Genomic DNA, 8,638 nt, shown 5'->3' with positions numbered 1-8,638 from the left:
AAAGATTACCATTGCAGCCTTGACCCAGCAAGTTTCCCAGCTCACCCAGGCTTTGCAGGGCTTACAGCAGGAACTGGCTTCCCTTAAAGGGAGAGTAACCTATGACTCTGGACTCTCTGAACCGCTGGTTGCTCTACCCGAAACATTTTCTGGGATCCTTCTAAGTATGATGTCTTCAAAGTCGATTGCGAGGTCCTGTTTGCCCTGAGGCCCTACACCTATGCCACGGACGTCATTAAAGTGAGGACAGCGATTACCTTGTTGTCGGGGCACCTTAAGACTTGGGCCCACCAATTGTTACTCGCCAAAAGCCCAGTCCTGGATTTCTAGGAGTCCTTTATTCGGTCCCTGGGTTTACAATGCAACAAGACACAAAGATCCATTGTACATAGATCACCTACTGTTGCTTCACATATATTGCAACCCGGACGGGAAATGGATTACATTACTCCTTCCAATCGGACTGATGTTACTGCTAACCCTACCGCTACCAAGTCTCCTGAAACTTTGTATACTTCTGGCAGTGAGGCGGTGGAACCCATGGAGATTGGACTGGTTAGGTGCCATCAGTCATCTCAAGAAAGGGCAAGAAGGATGGCGCATGGACTGTGTTATTATTGTGGGGAGAGGGGACATTTAATATCTTTTTGTCCCATTCGTCCATCTAGGCCTCAGGTTCTCCGTCTGGATACTACTCTGGCATATCCTATGAGACCTGTCTGCCAACATGCTGCCTGTCCTTGCTTGACCACTCTGACCAATCCTCAGCCTTCTACAGTCGTTGCACCTGAGGTTGTGCAGGAATCTGTTACTAAAGAACCTGAGATCTCTATTTCTACTAAAGATTCTGCTTCTAAGAAGGCAAGCACCACAACCACTACAAGTCCTGTCAAGGAAGACCCCCTTTCTGCCTGTACATATGCCTCTAATGGGGCTCTAGTCCGGAAGGAGGACTTGCAAGTTTTTGAAAAGGCCCTACAATGCAACAAGACACAAAGATCCATTGTACATAGATCACCTACTGTTGCTTCACATATATTGCAACCCGGACGGGAAATGGATTACACTACTCCTTCCAATCAGACTGATGTTACTGCTAACCCTACCGCTACCAAGTCCTGTCAAGGAAGACTCCCTTTCTGCCTGTACCTATGCCTCTAATGGGGCTCTAGTCCGGAAGGAGGACTTGCAAGTTTTTGAAAAGGCCCTACATGCTATGACCTCCGCTCCTACTAGTACTACCAAAACCAAGAAATCCAAAAAGTAACCTCCTGGGTCGTAGTTGCGTTCCTCTTCTCGCCTACGGCGTCTTTGAAGGGGGGTAATGTCAGGATCACTATTGTGCTTTACACAATATTGTGTATTTGGGTGTGGCTGGGATTGAACCTGAGTTTCCTGCATCCCAGTCAGTATCCTTACATTGGGCTCCACGCATCTTTGACTGTTTCTGGTTGTTCTTGGTATCCTGTAGTCTGAGCCTGTGCACCTGGGATTTGCACACCTGTTCCTGGTTCTTTGATGATTGGCTGAGACTCCCTATTTAAACCCCGCAAGTCTGGTTCTCGTTGTCAGATTGTGTTTCCTGTTTGGTTTCACTGCTGTTCATCTGACTCCTGGTTTTGATCCCCTGCTTGTCTACTGTTTTCACCTGATTGCCGCCAGCCCTGACTTCTGATTCTGTTACTGACTACTCTTCTGGATATCCCTTGTCTGTACTGCGTTCCAGGAAGCACTGGTTATTTCAGCCCCAGTGCACTGTGTCACAGCCTTGGGGATTTCTGTCCTGAGTCCCATCGGTCTGTGCCGAATTGCAAAGGGTGCCTTAACTCTGCGTGCCGGACTCCCACTCCAGGTAAGATCCTTGACACCAATGGGCAGAAGTGGTCTGGGTGCCTGGAGTGTCCATTTAAATGAGCTGAAGTGGTCTGGGTGCCTATAGTGTCCCTTTAAGCAAAGCTTGTTTTGATCCTCTTAATCAGGTTTCCCCAAACTCCGGCCCTCCAAATGTTGCTGAACTACAACCCCCATGATTCTCAGCCTATCTATTTCATTCATAGAATCATGGGAGTTGTAGTTCAGCAACATCTGGAGGGTCAGAGTTTGGGGAAGCTTGCTCTCAATGCTCTAACTCAAGGGTTCCCAATCCAGTCCTCACGTACACCCTACCAGGCCAGGATTTAGGAACTACCCTGTTGTGCCTATAGTGTTTTTTTCTTCTTTCTAAAAACACCTTAGACACAAACGGATAATCCCTAAATCCTGGACTGTTAAGGGGTACTTGACGACTGGGTTGGGAACCACTGCAACTCATACAGGCTCATACATACTCATACATGAAGTGAAAAAGAACATTATTTGTACACATCTCTTCAAGAATACATATATTAACAACTGTATGATATTTTGATTTGATTACAAATAATGAGATTTTAAAACAAACTGAGCCTTTTATCACTTTCCCTTGCAGGCTAGGAGATCTGAGAAAAATCATTTCTTGATCCATTCCACAGTCAAGTTACCCTGCTTGCGCAGTACACAGAGCACATTCTTATTGATTTGAATCTCCTGCCCCCTATTAGCTATAACAATCTGCACCATGTGTCCCCTACAATTACATAATTGCAGTAACATCACAGTGCCTACAACTGGGTGGGAAGTTTGAATTAGTCGCTACCTATAAATTCCAGGCTCAGTGGTGGCTTTAGCATTATTCTGGGATTGATTTCTTGGTAACATGTTTCTCCATAGAGCTGTGATTGCTTTTGGTGGCTCTGCTTTTGCAGTTTTTGCCTCTGTGGCTGTGGGAAAGAGTGGTGATTATTCTGGTTTTCTATGTCCACCTATAATCCCTGGGCGCTGGGATTGGAACTGGGATTGGTAAGTATAGTGCTGTAGACACCTGAATAACACAGCAGGAATTAATAGGATTTTTATATCTCTTACTCAGCTGGGGCGTTCCACTGGTTTCCAGGAGCTGATCATATCATAGATGTGACTGCCAGGGTGGGGAGCGAAGAGACTTTATCGTAGGACGGTTTGCCGTATGACTGATACAAATTGTGATCCATTTCACATTAAAGCAGCGGTTCCCAACAGTCCTCAAGTACCCCCTTAACAGTTCAGGATTTAGGGATTACCCAGTTGTGTCTGAGGAGTTTTTTAGAAAACCCTTTACACACAATAGGGTAATCCTGGACTGGTAGGGGGGTACTTGAGGACTGGGTTGGGAACCCCTGCATTAACCCCTTAAGGACACATGACATGTGTGACATGTCATGATACCCTTTTATTCCAGAAGTTTGGTCCTTAAGGGGTTAAAGGAACACTCAAGCATTGTAACCACTAGCATGTGCTGTAGTGATTATGGTGCCCTCAATTTGTAAGCAGTCAAACAAGACTGGTTTGACTTGTTTCATGTGGTCTGCTGGGTGCTGTTTACCGCCTTCACTACTTCTGATGGAAAGCTGGAAGCTTCTGTTGGCTGTCCTGAGCTCAACACTGCATGGGCAGACTTTCAGCTCTTTGCTGGAAACGGGAATCAGCATCTGTTGGACCCCAGGTAATTCAAACTGTTCTAAAATGTCTGACTACTGTGAGAGGAAATGTGGTGTGGTAGTTGATGGCATATATATATTCGGCCTGATTTACTGAACAGCAGCCTGAGGTTTGAGCGTTAAATGTCCCAGGGAGAGATGTTAGGTTTGCAAGATGCATTACTGGTACTCTGCAAACCACGGTATGGGTCCCTGGGATAGCAGGGTGGGCCAGTGCTCAAATAGCACCAGCTGCTAAGTAACAGTCAGACCAGAACTTGTATTTTGCTTAATAGTTTCACTTATGCCTAATTGCACCTCACCTGTATCTGATCAATTAGCTAGCAGGCTTTTAAAAGAAGGGATCAGCATGCTGCAGGGTGAGGAGGAAAAGCCAGAGGAATGGTGTCTTGCAGGTATACATTTTGTAAATTGGCAAGTGGGAAAGTCACCCAATTCCAGATAGGGATTTGCTGTGTATAGTAAGTGCAAGAGCAAGGAGTTTTGTTTATTTTTCCCTCTTTGAAACACGTGTGTGTATATATATATTTCACCAAATAAATCTGAAAACAGAGCTGGATGTGTCCTGGACTTTCAGTACCCTAGAAGGCTGGAAGAGAGATGGTGTGTTACACTACTTACAATAGGTTGGTTTCTGGGCACTCCTGATACCATAACAAATACAACATGCAGTTCATTTAACTGTTCCAGGGATAACTGCAGGTTATTTAACCTAAGATGACTTTTTTAAATTTTCCTTTTAGTAACCTACTCAGAAGTCGAGTTTTTAACAACATTGCAATGTGATTGCTCAGCATCCTATATTGGGGTTTGTAACATCCTAGCTGCAAAATTTGAATAGAAATGGCATAGCCAAGCTGGAAACAAAGTTTCAGTTCTGTCTTGTTTTTGGCACATTGTATTGGTGACTGTACCCTGTTTGCACCACGTTTCAGAATGATCCACACCTATCGTCTAAAGCTGGTCATTACTAGTTCTTAGTACCATGTATTTAAATCTCCGCTTAATTAGGTTCTTCAAATGTAGCCTTCTGATGCATTATTGAAGGGAATAGTGAAGCATACAACTCAGAATCGGGTGGGGAGGAATTAAAGGCCTTAGAAGAAAAAATGCAGTAACACAAATCTAGTTTTTTTTTTTTTTTTTTATGGATAAAACTGGGATTTGGGGTCTTCCTTTACCACTTATTGAACATGGAGTGACTTTATCTTTCCTAAAGCCGTGAACCAATGTCTCTAATAAACTTGAAACATCTGGAAGGATGTACAGAGAAGGAGCGTGAGTGTAAGCTGCAGGAATGGAGGGGGTGGGGCATTCTAGGCACCAGAACAGCTGTAGTGGTTATGGTACTTACTAGTTCCATGCTGTCTTTCTTTCTACAGGGCGTGAACAGGCCAGCCTAACAGGACAGCGTCTGGCACTTCTTGCAAGTGAAGGGAATAACTTTAGCTGCATTATTTATTCGTCATTGACCAGATTCACAGAAACTGCTGATATTATCAGTAAGAATTTACCAGGTGAGCCATGTGTACAGGGGAAGGAAAGGTTTTACTGGACCCTCTATTGCACATGTGGGATTAGGCTGCTGCATGTAGACCTCTGAAATCCCAATTCTTGCTGCCTATGCATATTTTGAATAGTTGCAGAATAACCGTTATTGAGCTGTTTTGTTGGTGGTTTGGCTTTCTTTAATCTTCTTATAGATATTAAAATGTGCAGCTCCAGTCTGCTTCACGAAGGACCTCCAATCCGACCAGTTCCTGCGGAATCCAAGTGGATACCAGATCTTTCTGTAAGCTATATCTAGTGGTGACTCTATTTTTAAAGCGTTTCTAGTGTGCATTCTGTTTCTGCTTTTAACCCTGGTCGTTGTCTCCATCTTAGTATTTTAAAGATGGCCCACGCATTGAGGCTGCATTCAGGAAGTACATCCACCGTGCAGATCCAGAACAAACAAAAGACAGTTATGAAATAATAGTCTGCCATGATAATGTGATCCGCTACTTTTGTATGCAGGTAAACTGCTTCCACTTATCATTCTAAATCATCTGTGGTCACCACAGGTATCTTCCAGGCCCTCTATTCCTAACCTGCATTTTTAGTTTTTCTTTAACCCCTTAAGGACTAAACTTCTGGAATAAAAGGGAATCATGACATGTCACACATGTCATGTGTCCTTAAGGGGTTAAACACCCTTATTTAACAAAGTTAATGGAGTACACTAAACCCAGAACAACTATACAAAATTGAAATGAGAATCCAGTATTGTAAAATTGTGTGCCATTTTTACTATAATGAACTGTGCTGCTTATTAAACAGGTTTTCATCCAAATGTTATCAAATCGTGTGGTAATTGGATGGCATGTACTAATCTGACAGCCTTTACAGCAGGCTTCCGTAAACGCCAGCCCTCCAGATGTTGCTGAACTACAACTCCCCCCAACCATTTAATTCATAGAATCATAAGAGTTGTAGTCAGGGCCGGACTGGGGATACAAAGCTGCCCTGGAAAAAAATGTATGCCAGCTCCATAAATCATTGCGCCATGTAAGGTTATGTCGAGATTATTTTCTAATATAAAATATTGGTCCTTTCAGCGTAACTGTTTAATTATACAGTAAGCATACTCGCATGCAGACAGACAAGCTCATTGATATAAATGATCTCATTGACATAAAAACACAAGTTCACATACAAGCAAGCTCACTCACTAGCAAGCGCGCATGCACACAGCTTATTGTAGTGGTACTGGTGTCTATAGCCTGTCCCTGCAGGCATTTTAATGTAAAAACTGACCTTTCAGAGAAAAGGCAGTGTTTGCATTGCTTCAAAGTGACAATCACTCAGACGGTCACTAGAGGTGCTTCCTGTGTTTCTACATTAAGGGCCTCCACGCTCTGGAGGCACTGATTATTCCCCATAGAGATGCATTGATTCAATGCCTCTCTATGAGGAGATGATGGTTGGTGTAGCTTTTTGCAGCTAATCCTATGGCAAAGCATTGGATTGGCTGAGATCATCAAGCTTGATGATCTCAGCCATAGAGGCAGGGCCAGTGGAGGGGAGACCAGCATGGCGTGGGGAAAAGTGAATAAAAAAAACATTATTGACAGACACACATTACTACTACCTGTGGGTGACCGGGGGTTGTGCAGGGCAGACAGCCGTCTGTGCTGGTGGCCGCAGGGGGAGCTGTGATGGCGGCCACTGGGGGAGCAGTGCTTTCTCTGCTCCCCCCCCGCTATCGCGCGCTACTTAATGATTCCGCGGCTGGAATATGACTTCATATTCCGGCCGCACTCTCATTAAGCTGGGGAGCAGAAACCACACACCTTGCAGTTTGCCTGGCCCTGGTTGTAGTTGAGCAACATCTGGGGGGGCAGAGTTTGGGGAATCCTGCTTTACAGCATTAAAAATAACCTCAAGACCTATATTGTTCAAACTTGTCTTATGCCTTCCATGTACTGACAAAATGTATATCTTCATCTACAGGGCACTACAACTCCCACCGGAAGCTTGGCCCTGACTGTCTCTCTATCATGGTAGTATTACAAAGCTGGTGATAAAACCTGATGGTGATGTGTCACTGAAGATGCTTGGTGATGCTGGCTTTATGCCCCCGGGGAAACTCACGAGAGCTTAGCTCTGAGCTGGATGTCCTCCTAGAGACATCTGTGTTGGACACACAAGTTACCATGACTCCCTTACCTTTCTGTTTAATAGACACTCTCCAGTTGAAGCAGTCTTTCAATGCATATATTGCACACAGCATGGGTGGATCAAATAATAGTATAAATTTTTCTCATCACTGCACTAAGATGAAGGTTCTAGTTTCTGAATATGCAGCACCATGTTTTGAGTTACAATGCCTTGTGTTCACCAAATGGCTTTACAACTCAAGCTTGGCACCTCCTATTGCTCACCTGTTACGACATTGCAGACCCTGTAGCTATTAGCTTGTCTGCCTAGTCCAAATGGCTTCTTGCAAAACAAAGTACAGTTGAAAGAAGTTACCTGGCTTGGTTAGTGTAAATACTGTATATTAAATATAAGGGTCAGTTGTAATAAAACAATGTAACAACCCATTTGTATGCATGTTGACAGGACTGCTTAATTAAAAGCAAATAAAATGACTTCCTACTTATTTTCGTTATTGTATTGGTGGCTTCTGGCTTCACACTTCTCATAGGTACTAGATGTTCTGAGAGTTCCATATGTTCAGAACTTGAACTAAAAGTTCATCCTTCATTGTATGTGGGTCGTGTGGACTTGCCACTCAAAGGGAGTATCTAATCTTGTTTGTGTTTGGCAGATACCTTGTGTGACCACTGCGGCTACTCTTCCCACCAGAACTGTATTAACCTTAAGACTTCCACCTAGGGTTTGGACATGGGCTGGTGGGGTCCTGTCTGGCCCTGGAACTCTTTCTCCCTGACTTCTTGAACCAGGCGTACATCACCTGGCTGAGCACCCTCACTTCAATGAGGGAGCATTTGTGGTCTGCACCTCCTTCAGCTACTTAAGAGCTCCCTAGTACTCTTGGTCATTGATGGAGCACTGGGAGCTGTTAAAGTGGTCTGCATCTGATATTGGTGCCGAACACAATACTAAACCACCAGGGATCCAGCTTGCCTTCCACTAGACAATGTGAGGATATTTGTATGGTGGTGATCTTAACATTATAAACATTATCGAATTGATATATTGGCACTGTTCCCCTTAAATTAATGCTAAGAGCTACTCACTATTTTAACGCTTATAGACTCTGGAGTACACTTTATTAGAGGATTTGTATTTGACACATTACAAACCAACTATAAAAATGTAGTTTATTGTGACAATGTAACATGCATGACAATCAGCTACTGCAAAGGCCAGAGGATGGCTGACCCACAGCAACAGGTAGTCTCCCCAAATCTCCCCAAATCTCCCCAAATCTCCCCACATTCCAGGGTGGACGGAAGACGGCGCGGCTCCAGTTAAGCTACGGCGGTTGTGGTGTCCAGTGCGGTGCTTGTGGTCCTCGACGCAAGCTAGGAAGCGTCCATCAACGGAAGGTGTCCGTTACAGGGAGCACTGACTGT

General features: G+C 44.2%; 1 pseudogene; it reads left to right on the top strand.

Annotated features, from left to right (window-relative positions):
- Positions 1-435: 435 nt before the first annotated feature.
- LOC134574790 (serine/threonine-protein phosphatase PGAM5, mitochondrial-like) lies at positions 436-7,394 on the top strand (annotated as a pseudogene).
- The last annotated feature ends 1,244 nt before the right edge of the window (positions 7,395-8,638 follow it).

Source organism: Pelobates fuscus, chromosome 10, assembly GCF_036172605.1.
Source record: "Pelobates fuscus isolate aPelFus1 chromosome 10, aPelFus1.pri, whole genome shotgun sequence".
NCBI classification, from domain to species: domain Eukaryota; kingdom Metazoa; phylum Chordata; class Amphibia; order Anura; family Pelobatidae; genus Pelobates; species Pelobates fuscus.
This window is presented reverse-complemented; position numbering and strand designations above follow the sequence as displayed.